At 37.8% G+C, this 16,007-nt stretch overlaps 2 protein-coding genes across 13 annotated transcripts in view; one reads left to right on the top strand and one right to left on the bottom strand.

Moving 5' to 3' along the window:
• The window catches only part of LOC131438189 (whirlin), a 282,897-nt gene extending 272,945 nt beyond the window's left edge, over positions 1–9,952 (bottom strand). For all 12 annotated transcript variants that reach the window (XR_009230891.1, XM_058608027.1, XM_058608039.1 and 9 more), the window contains exon 1: positions 9,161–9,952. The gene's annotated coding sequence lies outside the window, so the exon portion shown is untranslated. The remainder of the gene's footprint in view (positions 1–9,160) is intronic.
• LOC131438198 (uncharacterized) overlaps positions 1–16,007 on the top strand; it is a 97,093-nt gene that overhangs the window by 60,808 nt on the left and 20,278 nt on the right. The gene's annotated exons all lie outside the window — the stretch shown is intronic.

Below are 16,007 nucleotides of genomic sequence, written 5' to 3'. Positions count from 1 at the left end.
CCTCTTGGCCTCTTGGCCTCTTGGCCTCTTGGCCTCTTGGCCTCTTGGCCTCTTGGCCTCTTGGCCTCTTGGCCTCTTGGCCTCTTGGCCTCTTGGCCTCTTGGCCTCTTGGCCTCTTGGCCTCTTGGCCTCTTGGCCTCTTGGCCTCTTGGCCTCTTGGCCTCTTGGCCTCTTGGCCTCTTGGCCTCTTGGCCTCTTGGCCTCTTGGCCTCTTGGCCTCTTGGCCTCTTGGCCTCTTGGCCTCTTGGCCTCTTGGCCTCTTGGCCTCTTGGCCTCTTGGCCTCTTGGCCTCTTGGCCTCTTGGCCTCTTGGCCTCTTGGCCTCTTGGCCTCTTGGCCTCTTGGCCTCTTGGCCTCTTGGCCTCTTGGCCTCTTGGCCTCTTGGCCTCTTGGCCTCTTGGCCTCTTGGCCTCTTGGCCTCTTGGCCTCTTGGCCTCTTGGCCTCTTGGCCTCTTGGCCTCTTGGCCTCTTGGCCTCTTGGCCTCTTGGCCTCTTGGCCTCTTGGCCTCTTGGCCTCTTGGCCTCTTGGCCTCTTGGCCTCTTGGCCTCTTGGCCTCTTGGCCTCTTGGCCTCTTGGCCTCTTGGCCTCTTGGCCTCTTGGCCTCTTGGCCTCTTGGCCTCTTGGCCTCTTGGCCTCTTGGCCTCTTGGCCTCTTGGCCTCTTGGCCTCTTGGCCTCTTGGCCTCTTGGCCTCTTGGCCTCTTGGCCTCTTGGCCTCTTGGCCTCTTGGCCTCTTGGCCTCTTGGCTCTTGGACTCTTGGACTCTTGGACTCTTGGACTCTTGGACTCTTGGCCTTTTGGCCTCTTGGACTCTTGGACTCTTGGACTCTTGGACTCTTGGACTCTTGGCTCTTGACCTCTTGTCTCTTGGCTCTTGGCTCTAATATCAAATGATTATCATGTGACCAAATCCGACCGACAAATTTTCAAACCAATTTCGAACCGCTAGAAGAACTGTCCATAATGCCTATAAATCTTTCGATACATTTTTGACAACATCCAGGAAGGCTGGGAGCGGAACAAAACCGGATCTTAGGAACCACCAAAAGGATGCGGCTAGAAAAAAAACTTGTGCATACATTCAAACACCAGAAAAGTATGTTGTCGTTGAAGGTAAAAACTGTACCGAAATTCGCAAATTGTATCGCGAATATTTGACAATGTTTTTCTGCGAGACAATGAACGATGAAATGTATGTGCTAGAAGACTTTAAGCAACTTCCCGTAATGTCTTTATATACTGCCATGTAAAGGCTGCCAAGGATGTAAATAAACGTTAGTGAAATACTAAATCTTATTAGTTCCGGCTTTCATATCGGTACCTCGTAAATCCTCCTGTTTCCTTCATCGGTGAATGCGGTGAATTAATAAATGAACAGGTTTATTGGCGCATTTCAAAGCGTTCAGCTACAGTAATTGTTTCGTTTATTAGAAAAGGCAGGAGTGACAGTGTCACTAAACGATTGTTCTGTATATTGTAATCTATTTTGTTTGGAAATAAACTGTTTTATTAACTTCTCCGAGAACCTTTCAATATTGCTATACACTGAAAACTACCAATTTCCATCGAAATTTGCCGTTTCTGAGTGAGTACTAGGCGTTCTGGCTATGAAAGCATACATATAAGAAAAGATTTGTTTCCTAACCGAATAGAAAGTGTATTGAAAGGACTGTATTCTCAATTGTTTTACAATCAAAAAAGCCTATAATAGCCTGACATTTTCAAGCTATTCATTAAAAATTAACAGAGACGAACAAAGAATGGCAAGTTCACATCCTCAGTTCTCTGCCAATCATAAAGATTTTATTGTATCCTAGCATGTATTTTTTCATGCAGTTGCTGCAAGTAAAGGATCAAAGTACATTTATGAATTCCAGAAAAGTGAATGTATTACATTCAAGGAAAAAAAAGAATTCTCCTACCAAGTTCGAAATGCGGCTAATGTTGTTTCTGATGAATAAGGTATGTGCACAGCAAAATCTAATAATTGTCTATTGGCCACATTGTTTATATTAGTCAATATAATTATAAAACCCACACCGCTAACGTAATGTTATTGTGCGTCATACAATTTTGCATCAAAAAGGTAGAACATCCGTCTGTGTCGCTACGGAGTCTCTTGTTCGACAATAAGTGGCGTTTGGAAATACTTCCTGAATCGTATCTCTATTTTCTCATCAAATCAATTTGAATACGATTGGTTTGAAATAGAGATGGATTGATTGATGATCATCAGAATTAAATTTCCAGAAAAGCTAGTTGGCTTTATTAACTACTAAGCATCACCACATTTACTTCGGTGTAACAACCAGTCAAATTTTGTTGTTTTTGTTCGTGCGCTGTCCGACATTATGTTTTCCGAGTTTCGATGATTTTTTTTTGTTTGTTTTGTCGCTTGACTGGCTAAGACCATAGTCCATCTCGCCATACGATGAAATTTACTGATTTTTCGGTGAAGATCCTTTTTTTGCCGGGATTGGCCCAAATCTTGTGCTGAGCTCATCAGTGATTAACAATTATTCCGAAATCAACAAATGCGTTTACCGAAGGAAAACGTGAGATTCAACGATCTATTCAGTAAGTATTATAACTACATACTATTGTTGGTTATTTATAGAATGCATCTGGAAGGTTCATTCACTGTCGGGAAGCCATTATAGAATTTGCCGAAGAACTTCAACTACAATAAGACAATATTCAATAATCAGCATTTAGTCCGCATTGCATATTTTTAAATTGTACGTTCTCGAAGTATAATTAATGCAATGTATATTTTTTGTATTTCTATACGGAAACAAAATGAAATCCACCTAATGGTGTAATGATGCTTTTCTCATAGTATTCATTTCCTCTTATATATTACGACAGAAATTCCCCTAAATACTACAATTTAAAAAAGTTTAGAACAGAGCTTTTGAAGATTTCTTTTTTTATCTTTTTTAATAAATATGAAAAATAGAATTCGCTCAAACTTTAGAAAAAATTTCCGAGGCCCGGAGGGCCGAGTGTCATATAACAATCGATTCAGCTCGACGAACTGAGCAAATGTCCGTGTGTGTATGTGTGTGGGTCTGTATGTGTGTTTTCAACTAAGAGGTCGCGATCTCAGAGATGGCTGGACCGATTTTGATCAAACTAGTCGCAAATGAAAGGTCTCCCCGTCACCCTGAACGCTATTGAATGGTTTTGAGATCGGATGTTTACTTTTTGAGTTATACGAAGTTTTATGTCAAAACTTTCAGTTTTTTGACAAAATCTGTCACAACTGACCTTGAAAACATAATAAATTGTTAGACTTAGATTCCGCACGGTAATACCTATCCAACAAGCCATAGATTGACAAAATCCGTGACTTTTCGCCTTTTTTCAGCAGTAGGAGTTTTACGCGTTTGACGATAAAGCGCTGTTTCGGAGCCAAATGGAACACAATTTTGTATACTGTTACATACAATTGTTTCTAAGTACCAAAAAGACTGTGTACAGAATCTTTTATTATGGCATTTTGGCATAATCGTTCGAGTATGACATGTAAACTAGATGATGGCGGCATTTTCAAGTAGAAAGTAATTCCATAATTATTTCAATTTACAATGATAAATGCTGGAAGAACATAACTCCCACATACAATTCGACTCAGTTCGTCGAGATCAGCAAATGCGTGTGTGACAAATAATTTCACTCAATTTTCCCGGACATGGCTAAACCGTTTTCTACAAACTCAGATTCATATGAAAAGTAGTATAATCCCAAACAAGGTTCCTGAATTACGTTTGGATCCGACTTCTGATTGCGGAACCACAGGATGATATGAGAAACGAAATTAAAATAATGCAACTCATTTTTCTCGTAGATGGTTGAACCGATCTAAGATTCAAATGAAATCTAAGGACCATCTGAACGGCTAAAAGCAAAAGTCGGATAAGTGCAACTTAGTTTGGAAACCCGTTTAGGTATTTTTGAATGCAAAAACCGGATAAAAACATTGAGCGCAAAAGTCGGACACAGACTTTGAAATGCAAAAGCCGTTTAAAAACATTTTTATTGCAAGAACCGGACAAAAACACTTTGAATGAAAAACCGGACAAAAACTTAACCGGTTCTTCCAAAACAAATGTATTTATCCGGTTTTTGCATTCAAAGTTATTTTCGGCCAACTGTCGCTGCGGGATAAAGCATGGGTCGCTAGTTTGCTACGGGTGGCGTGATACGTAAGCACATTTTCATTGAGTCTCGTCTTGTTCCGCAGAGAAAATCGAATGTGATTCTATAATTATGTCAACTCTACTTCATAGATTTTAATGGAAACTCTTTGCAATATGTTTTTAGAGAAGAATCATTAATGAAAAAAAATTCTTGGTACGAAGATGAAACGTGAAATTTAGCTTGGTAAACATAGTTCGTATCTGTTTTCATACGAAGGAACTATATTTTCCATAGAGGATGGAACTGATATACTTTATTAACGATGCATAAATGTTCACTAAATTTATAATGTTTTCGCCAATTAACAAACAAACATGTATTCGGGACTACTGGAAAAAATGAGAACAGATATGTGTTTCTTTTGATAAGGTCAATACTCCTGTTAATCATCTGTGTAATCAAGTATGCCTATTAGTGGTTTAGATTCTATGATTCAAATTAGAGGTCTTAAAAACCTATAAAAAAATTACTATTTAGTCAGATCCGACTTCCGGTTTATTACCAAATAAATTTATTTCAGTTTAAGCGGTATTCAGTTTTAGAAGGTACCTAAAAATTTAATTCGCACTACAATTTCTCAAAGATGTTTACACACTCCTGAGGTGAATTTAACTGAGTTCGGCTACACCGATTTTAGAATTCCGGTTCCAGTATCGAATCTTTTCTCAAAGCTCAATCATTTTCTCAAAAAGATCAAATCGAACTTCAAAAACAAAAATTCAATTTAAAGGACTTATTGTCCCATACAAAATGGGTGATTTTTATCCGCTTCTGAAATTACTGGATGATGAGTTTTAAAAATTCGTGCCGATATAGAAGATGTAAATTGTTTAGCGTATTAATTTATGGTCATACGAATCATTTTGGTTTATGTTAGTTCCTGAATACCGGCTCTGGAAGTACCATAAATAATGACGAAAAACTCTAAAGTGTAACTTACTTCGACATCTTATGAAAAGTTCAATCGATTGTCACACGTTAAGATTGAAATTCGAAAGATTTGCAGTTTCGACAATACAGGATAATGAGTGATTAATATCTCAATTTGCTGTTTAAAACAACGATAATTATAATAATGTCATGAGAACTAAAACATGCGGATTCATAAAAAAGGTATGATTTCACTGCTAAGTGGATTAATCACGTTTTTTTTCATAAATACGTTTATTTTATAGGCAATATACATAAGTTTTTCTTCGCCGTCGCATCCACAATACATAGTACTTTAAACCTAATACATTTCGAATATCATATTAGTATGTTGGTGTTCATTAGTTTATCTAAACACTGTTTTTATCAAGCGATTTGCTATTATAAATTACAATAAATAAAATATGTTTATTTTGTACACGATCTTAAAACTATTTAGGTTTGTTAAAATCAAATCATCACTTTTACTCATATAATTTAGCGTAAGGAATTTATTAGTTGATATCTGACATCACTATACTCCAAGCATGTCCAAACGACATGATCAATATCACGATAACCTTCGTCACAAGCACAATGATTAGTCTCGGAAAGTCCAATTCGAAGGAGATGTGCATCTAACGTGTAGTGATTGGACATGAGGCTGGACATCACACGAATGAAGTCCCTACTCACATCCAGCCCCCTGAACCATGCGTTTGTCGATATTTTCGGAATAATTGAGTGCTGATAATAGGTATCTTGCAATGATTTTGCAGATCAATAGCTTTGGGTCCAGTAACTGAAACCACACCATCATCTGCCAATTGTCTTAGTGTACATGGGGTTACTAGACAGCTGGCAATGTCATTCACGTAAAAAATATAGAGGAGCGGACTAAGGCATGAGCCTTGCGGGAGACCCATGTATCTAATTCTGAATTATGCCAAATCGCCATGTGAAAAAACACATGCATTTCTCTGACAAAAGGTTGTGTAAATAATTATTTATAATTACTAGGCAGCTGGCAATGTCATTCACGTAAAAAATATAGAGGAGCGGACTAAGGCATGAGCCTTGCGGGAGACCCATGTATCTAATTCAGAATTATGCCAAATCGCTATGTGAAAAAACACATGCATTTCTCTGACAAAAGGTTGTGTAAATAATATAATCCATGTTGATGGAGCTTGCCTGAAAGAACATCAATGGAAACTGAATCAAATGATCCTTTACTATCTAAAAATACAGCTGCCATTTGTTGTTTTTGAGCGAAGGCAATGTCGAGACGTCGAAGAATAATTTTTTCGAACAATTTTCTGATGCAGGACAACATTGCAATGGGTCTATATGAGTTGTGATTGGAAGCTGGTTTCCCCGGCTTTTGAATGGCGATAACTTTCACTGGCCTCCAGTCAGATGAAACAATATTGTGCTCAAGAAACTTGTTGAACAATTCCTATAAACGTCTTTTTGCAAGGTCGGGCAGATTCTTCACCAAGTTGAATTTAACTCTGTCCAACCCAGGAGCGTTATTGTTACAAGACATGAGTGCTATGGAAAATTCCATCATTGAAAAGGGGCTATCAATGGGCCTTCTTCGACCTTCGACAATTTCACTGCAGGACAGTGATTGAATCATTTGCGGCGGATGATAAATTATCCATCAAGTGATATTAAACCTGAGAGAAGTGGCCATTGAGCTGATAACTGTTTCAAAAATGTTCTAGCTATTGAAAGGAATGCCGTTATGATGGTCTTTAGAGGTTCAGAAATATTGAATGCTGCGAAAATCCATTCTACAATTTCTGAAAACTCCAGTAATCCTGTTAGTGAATATGAAACGGAGCCCACTGGAATATTGTTTTTTCTTGTGCTAGTTCCTGGATTGGTTTGTGAATTTGACAAACCAGGAGGCACAGTTTTTGCTTTTAAATATGGCTTTTTAGATTTAACACGGGGACCATTTTTTGAAAGTGTAATTATAGGTGTCTTTTTTTGGTAATTTGGGGGGGGGGGGGGGTGGGTACTTCAACCTCTTAACAGAACCTTGAGGAGTGACTTCACTATTTTCATTAGAGTCAAATTCCTCTGGCTCTAGATTTGAAAAACCGTTTTCTGTTTCGAGTGAGGGAACACTAATATTTGTTTTAAGCATTTCTGCATATGTGCGCTTATACCGTGGATTTATAGAAAACCTAATTGTATCTTTACGCTTCAATTTTTTCACGGCCTACGTTCTTCTGCATTGTGTCATATGTGGATTTGTGTCACTTGTAAATTTCATAATTTTTTGCTGTGTAGCTTATTAAAAAAAAGTATTCTTGAAATTGACATTTTTACACTAAGCACCCGAATTCTAACGAAATTCAAGAATTTTATATACTACCGTAGGACATTACATTTGAATCCAATTTTGTGAAAATTGGTCATATCCGAGTGACATGTTTATCACACAAACACTCTCTCTCTCTCTCTCTCTCTCTCTCTCACACACACACACACACACACACACACACACACACACACACACACGCACACACACTTGCTTAGCTCGTCGAACTGAGTCGAATGGTATGACATTCGGCCCTCAGGGCTATTCTTTGTTTACTTTCAGTTACTGAGGGTGCAGTTATTCATGAATTTCACTTCGGTTCTTTTGCGGAACATTCAGTAAAGGTTATGGCGAACTAACAGTAAACTTTTCTCGGTAACTATTTTGCCAAGATTCAGCGAAAATAAATTGTGTATTATTTCAATAAAAACATTTTTTCATACAAACACTTATTTTACCACTGTGGAGACATATGATTTTCAGACGAGGAACATTATCATATTTCCCTTCCCCTCCTGAGGAAACAACCATCAATACCGACTCTAAGTAGTTTCCTGGTATTAAGTTCTACTCCGCACTACAACACGGGACGATCATTTCAAGTCCAAAATTGTGTCGAATGTATCTAAAAACTACATTTTTTGGAAGGTTTTCCACAGTTGTGGTTTAAAAAAGCGAAATCTCAATAACTACAGATAGAGAATAGCCAACAAATTTACGTCAACAAGTGTCTGCAAAAACGGTTACTATCATTCATCTAAAATCACACAAATTGTGGGTTGTTCTGGTCTAATCGAGTGTCTTGCTACTCAGGAAAGCTGCTATACAGGAAACATCAAGATTGTATCAAAAGACAGCAATTCGTCCAATAGAAAGTTTTTGGGCTACTCTGAATCGAAAACGTGTAAAATCAAAAGGACAGGTAACTAATGAATAAGGTTCTGCTAAAAAGTGGAAAACGTCTTTCAGATACGTGACTGAGAACAGGTCCTAATGGTCGGAATTAAACGTAAGTTTAACCATACGGATATAATAGGTCCAAATAAAATATTTAGATGTATTTTTTAGATTTAGGAATGTACACTGCGAGTTTTTCTTTGCCTGGATTTTGCTATGCGCCTTATGGACTGTGGCCATCCAGAGTATATCATAATCACTGTTATTGTTATTTTTGTCGATATTACTATTATTTTTAGGCTTTTGAAATATGAATATAAACTCTTGAGTCTTGAGTAGAGTATTCGTAGGTCCAAAGTATTCATCACAAACATGGGCAAGCTCACAAAACCTAGCCGGGAAATGGTTTCCGAAGTTATTTTCAAATGTTAAGTCAAAGACAATTAGACCACATTATCTTATTGTGAAATTGTTTATATTCCCATGGAATCGTATCAATTTTGAGTTATAATTAATGAAAAAAAATGAATATAGATACTAGGTGTTTTGGGTTTGAAAATAAACAAAACCAGGTCATCGATTTTCAAAGTGGTTAGCATTTGAATTTCTGATTTCAGGTTAACTTTGCAAACTGTAGAACCCAAAAAAGTTATTCACTCCATTCGCATTCGTGCTAAAAATAATAAAATTCAAATCTTATTAAACATCAAACCGTTACCGCTACAGAAACGGCAAACAATAATCCGTAGAAGCCGTGCCCACTCAGCACACCTACAATGCCGTTACCATCGTTCTTACTTGAATTCTTAATAAATTACCTTTGCCTTCTCGTTCAGTCGCTTTTAAACGTTTCTTTCAGTTCTGCTTCCTCTCTTTGCCTGCTTTCTTAATGTCCTTACTGTCACCAGATCGCCGCCCGCAATCCACGGTCCAATTGTTTCACACCTCGGCCAAGTTTTGGATGCCAACTTGCATATGTTCCATCCGCGAAAATCCCATTACCCAGTCACAAGCCATTTTATTTCAATCTTCAAGCTTCTCGCATTTCTCATTCACTGGTCGTTTCCCCCACTGCACTTAGGACAGGACCGATGACTTAACACTTTCGTACCACTTTCTGCCATCAGCACTCGCTGGTGGACCACTGGTAAGTTCGAACAAAAAAAAATCAATCGACTACTGCACCATCCGTACTGTACGAATTTTATGGAAAACTCATCATGTTCTGGCTTTTTTTTAATCGTTCGGAATGAAGCTACCACGTTTCTTTATTAATTTTTTTACTGATTGGTTTTCTATCACAATAACTCGATATTGCACAATCAGTATTCGTTTTCGCCGTAATCATTCTTCTTCCCGATTGCTCTCTGCCGAGATGATTAGTTTATGATTTATGGGAGCGGTCCTTGGCACAGTTCATATCTGATTTGGCTGTTGGGTATAGTTCACCCCGAATTTCACTAACCTGGAGCCTCCATTAAACTTGTACCGAAATTCTCAACCATTTTGACCCGTAACCTTTGGTCAGATCAAAAAAACACAACGCTTGGGAAAAAACTTTAAGTTTTCAGCAATCTTCACTCCTGTGTGGATGTCCTTACTGTCGAACATTTCACCTCCAACTGTGAGCAATTTTCATTATGGCTGACCGAAGAGAGCAATTTCCTTTTCCTCCGTGCGATTTTCCCTCTACTGGAAAATCTCTCCATGATCTCACGGTGCTCGCACTTATTTTAGCCCGTAAATTCTCACTCTCTCAATATCTCCCAGTTTGCTCAGTAAGAAAAGTCAGGTCTGTCAATCTGCTGTTTAGTTTCATGAGTTTGTTATTGTTATTGGTTCGAAGGATATCCCAGCTCAACCAACAAACCAAGCTGTTTTGACAGCCAGTGTTCGTTGCCAACCGAAAGGACGAAAAGAGGGAAATCTTCTGACAAAAAAGCTTGGTGGAAACGGCCAAATAACCCACTGTTGTTTGCCGAGGAAACTGTCTATTATTTTGCACTTTTCGTTTGATTCCAAAGCTAACCCAGTTTCCACCCTAATTTGGTGTTAAACAGTTTCTTTGAAGTGAGTATCGAACCGATTTTCCAGTGAAATTCGAGTTAAAAGCTGATTCTTATATCAAATTTGCTATTATTCCAGTAAATTCTATATCCAACTACCATTAGAACTAAGTTGTTGGGATTCAATTCTCACATTAAAAATATTGCCAAGATACATTTTCACATTGAAAATATTGCCAAGATTCAAGAAATTTATTTTGAGAAAACTCCACAGGTCATTTTAATTATTACATAAACTAAATTCAATTCTCCTATCAAAGACGACCATGTTGAACTGTTCATTTGTTTGAAGATCGTGATTCTGCCATGAAATTCATAAAGACTGTCTCAGAAAGTATGGACGCATTTTGATTTCACTGAAAATAATTCACAAGTGTTAGATATTCAAATTTAATTCGATATACTGATAATATTAAACTACAACAACAGAATATTATACTCAATATTTGCTACTTAGCCAATGTAGACTAGCTGGCGGATCTTCTAGCGAACGTTCCTTATTAAATTCCGTACAGACTTCTTGGCGACAAGTTTTGACACTTTTTTCCAATCTTTTTCGAACTGTTGAATGGTTCGTCTGCCGAGTTTCCTAAGATGTGCCTTCGTTAATGCCCAAAATTCCTCAATTGGTCGAAGTTGTGGGCAATTTGATGGATTCATGTCTTTTGGGCTTTTTTGAGACCCGGGTTGGTGGTTCAATGCATAGGACGCTGGTCTTACAAGCCAGTTGTCGTATGTTCGAGCCCCGACTTGTAAGGATTCTTAATGTCAGTAGGATCCATAGTACTAGTCATGCAATGATTCTGTACACTAAAAATCGGCTGCGAAGTCTGTTGAAACAGAAAGGCCAAATTCCACAAAAGGAATGTAATTGCCAAGACTTTGACTTATGTCTTTTGGGACGAAAGTGACATTTTTGGTAATATACTATTCTACCGTTGATTTCGAGTAGTGGCAAGAAGCAAGATCTGGCCAGAAGACAACAGAATCCTTGTGGAATCATGGGTAGAAGTCGTTTTTGTAAACATTCCTTGATATTTATTTCGCTGTTCATTGAAGCAGTGGTGATGAAATTGATATAGGTTTCGAAATCTTACCGCAGCTACAAATTGCTTGCCAGACCATAGCTTTCTTACCAAATTTTTCGACTTCAATCAATGCCTCGGACTGGTTTAACACTTGCCCTTCTCGCACCGTATAATATTGTGGTCCCGGCAAGGATTTGTAATCGAGTTTCACGTAGATTTCGTCGTCCATGATTATGCAGTTCAAATTTCCAGCAAGAATCGTATTGCACAGCTTTCGAACCCTCGGCCTGATCGATGCTTCTTGTTTCGGACTACGTTCTGATTGTTTCTGCTTCTTATAGGTCCGAAGATTCAAACGTTCCTTAGCACGAAGAACATTTGACTTCGAAGTGTCCACTTTTTTGGCCACATCCTGAACTGAAACCTCCTTCTTTTGCTCGACCGCCTTTAGTATACGTTTATACAACTGAGGGTTAGCAGGACCTTTTTTCGACCCGTTTTCGGTTTATCCTCAAAGGTGTTATCCTCACCGAACTTCCTGATTGCATTTCGCACGGCTTTTTTTCTCTTACTCCTTCCATTTTTGCTATCTTTCTCAGTGACAGTCCGCGTTCTGTGCACCATTTGTATACAATTTTTCGACGTTGTTCTGCTGAAAGTCCACGCATTTCGAAACAAACTAATGAAAACGAATAAACAACTGCACAAGTGGTTAGAGAAGAGTGTAAACAACAGGACGCAACCATAAAAATTAACAGATTCTGAACCATTGCGAAATGGCAGCGGTTTTTGGTTGCGTCCATACTTTCGGGGACAATCTTTAGTTGAGAATCGTAAAAAGGAAATTGAAGTTGAACAAATAAATCCATATTATGAACCTTTCTGGAAACTATCCAAAGTTCCCAAGAAATCTTGTAAACCAATTCCGGCTCTCAAAGAAGAAAATAAAATTCTTCTTACATACGGCGAAAAAGTTCAAAAACATGCTCAGCAGCTTGAGACTGTCCGAAATGAAAACGAAGCCTCATGGCAATATTTCAAGATGTTACTCAATCATCAGAAAACTCAACAGGAAGTATGTAACAGATTGAAAAATTGGCATGCGAATGCAACTATGTAATGAAAACCGCGAAAATGTTACCGCAGAGACGAAACTCCTAACCGGGGAAATTGTTTTGCCAATTAAACTACTCTGCGTATGAAAATACATGAAGAGACAGCCCAATTGACTAGAAGAACCAAGCATGCTTCGCTTTTCTTGGCATCCAACAGGAAAACAACCAACACCACATCACATGTCTATCTTCACTTCTACTATACCATCAGACGCTGATTTGAGCATTTGTTTTTGATCCCGTTTGCTAGCTATGGGATACCTTAGCGTCATCATCTATTTGATTTTAATTGACAAAACAATTTCCTCGGTTAGGAGTTAGCTAGGGGTTCGAGTCCCATATCTGTGGTAACATTTTCGCGGTATTTATTTCGTAGTTGTATACGCATGCCATTTCTACAATCTGTTTTCCCCGTGAGATGCTGATCAAATTTAAAACTAGTTCAAGACGGCTCTAAAAGACAAGACTAAAAAACAAACCAATAACAAGAAGGCTCCTATCAATGATGGAATTTCCAATGTTGCCTTAAGACACGCGCATTTTGTATTAGATTAATGCCGTAGTAGATGGAAAAATGTCAAACTAATTTCTATTCTAAAGCCCAACAAAAAAAAACAACAGAAACATCCATTTATCGATCAATTAGCTTACTTTCTTCCAATAGTTGGCTTTTTGGGAAAGCTCCGGAGATATTAGCGTACAAGTGACGTAATCCACAAATCAATTTTTTCTACCGCATAATTATTTCACGCTCACGTTGATATGTATTATTGCTGGTACTCTTGGCTTGAGAAATGTTGCCGAATATGTGATGTAGTTGGTGTCAAAACTGAACCCTACACGCAGAGCAAAGTATTGTAAAAATAACCAAATTTAGGTTTCACTCAAGGAATTTTTTTATTGAAATAGTGACAAAGAAAAATCTGGTTCGATATTGCGAATATTGCTGCTTGAAACTACAAAATTTTTTTCAGTTGATTAGTTTGTTTCAATCAATATTTTGAAAAAAATAACAAATATTATACTTGTGCGTTCCTGTCAATTGCTTGACAAACAGATTCACAGTAAATTCAATTTTAAAAATTAATTTTAAATGAACGAGCTCTAGCTTAAGTGAATTATTTTTAGAGCTTTAAATTTACAAACTTTTTAGTTGAAATAAATGAATTTAAATTTAGCTATTTCAATTAACGCTTTTGTTTGTTATAATCACATATTTTTGTTTGTTTCGAAGAATGAAATGATTTCTTTTAAATTAATTTGCAAGGTAATTTTTCATACAACTTTATTTCGAATTATGCTCGTTTTCAAATTCTTAAAAATTATTCACAAACCACATTCAAGTCCGGGTATTTTAATTAGTATCTAATGTTTTGGTGCTTCATCTTCATCATGATCGCTGCATCAAATAATCAAAAATCAAATTTAAAAATCTACTAACAGTTTTGTTATTCTAGATATGCTTCATTTCTCTGCGTGTACTTAGTATCAGAGAATATCTTAATGAAAAAGGCCAAACATGTTTTAATAAGACTGTGTCCATGACAAGAGAAAGCCATTATCACAACACGAGGTGGATGAAGAATAGGTTTTTCTTCACTTTACTGGCCTCAATAGACTCTCTGGCTCAACAGCCTCTCTGACTCATCTGGTTTCTAAATTTTGGCTCCTCACTTCTAAACTTGCTTCTGACTTCTGGTTTTTGACTTCTGTCTTTTGGTTTCTGACTTCTGGCTTCTGGTTTCTGGCTTCTGACTACTACAATCGCAGAAATGAAATGTACTGTTGAAAAGTCACCCGTCACCGACCCAGCACCTAAGCGGCCATCCGCCGGGGGTGCTGCCCCCGGGGATGTTACCCGCAGCCCGAAGCTGTTACATCAAACCCAGACCAACACAGATAAAAATAGATATTTTGCCTTAAGCTTAGCAAATCTATGAAATGTATAACATGTAATTTACTGACTCGATGTAAAAACTCCTCCTTCCCTATAAATCCCTCACCTTATACTTCCCAACCACCCCCAAATCCCGACCCCAAACTGTTACAAACCCGGTGAACGACCAGAATTAGGTTAAAACCGGGGATAAATAAACGATATAATAATAATAAATGTACTGTTTTCGCATCGCATTCATTCTGCCAGGTTTGCTTTGATCAAATGCAACTAGCTTGCACGCGCGCCAAGACGCTTCGCGTAACGCTTTCACTCTGACAGCAGCCTAAGGAAATGTAGATCGTATGTGACAAGGAACGTTAATTCAAGTACGTTACGAGCATATAGGGTAACAGAGGTATTTTGGCCCACTTTAGGATTGATTTTATTTTGGCCCACTTAGTAAAAATATCCATCAAATGTTGTAATATCTTCGAAAACTCCTTCCGCAATAGGTTATTTAATGTGATTAGCTTCAAATTGATGCAACATGGGTTGCCTAACATCGATTACATCCATAAAGTTTGTTAGGTGGACCAAAATATATGAAGTGGCCAAAATACCTCTGTTACCCTATACTTTTTGGAACTCAGCCGTTACTAAGAAGGAATTTATAGAAAGAAAGGTGGTTCAAATGTTCCTAGCAAAAGGAATCAAACATTAAACTGACCGATTAGAAGAGGATATCGTGAATTAAAATTAAAAATTAATTGATTATTGTGAGATCTGAGATGGGACATTGGCCGTGCGCAATCTGAACATGTACGGAGTATTTTTCAATCGGGTTGCCGTCTAAGTTGTGTTTCACTAAGATCTGAGTATTTCAAAATTTCAAGGATTTTTTGCAGGCTTGCTATCACGAAAAATTCCGAGCAACTCCGGGTAATTGAACTAGTACTAACTAAAATAAATATTGATGTTTTCGGCTCCACGCTAGAAAAAATTTATTCTTAAACCGCCTTGTGATGTGATAAAACCTTTTACTTGTCATGAACACCTTTTTTCCAGTTTTTATAAGGACAATTTCTGCTTCAAATTCATTGAGATTGATACGGGTAGTTTACAAAAGCATGCTCCAGCGCTTACGTCACGAATTCGGCGATTTTTTGCAAGCCCAATGTATCAGCACAGCGATTCACAGCCCCTAAAATTATTGAAATCAGTTCATCTATATCTCAGACAATTGAGCGATAATAAATTATGTCTTCTACGTCACTTATACCATTATATCTCCGGAACCATAAGTGATTGTCATTTGAACTTAAAACCTGTTTTATGTATCTATTGAATCATCTACGACTAAATTGAGTAAAGAAAAAAAATCGCGTTTTGTTGGGTATGTCACTTATACCATTATATCTCCGAAGTCAGAAGAGACAGTCATTTGATCTTCGAACATGATTCTCAAAATATTCAAAAGTATCTCTCAAACGAGCCTACGCTTGATAAAATTGGTTCAGTCTCGGAGGAAAAAGGGCGTTTTGTCATTTACGTCAATTATACCATTATGTCTCCGGTTC

Source organism: Malaya genurostris, chromosome 3 (assembly GCF_030247185.1).
Source record: "Malaya genurostris strain Urasoe2022 chromosome 3, Malgen_1.1, whole genome shotgun sequence".
Classification (NCBI taxonomy): domain Eukaryota; kingdom Metazoa; phylum Arthropoda; class Insecta; order Diptera; family Culicidae; genus Malaya; species Malaya genurostris.
Note: the sequence above shows the minus strand (reverse complement) of the source record. Positions and strands in the feature narration are given on the sequence as shown.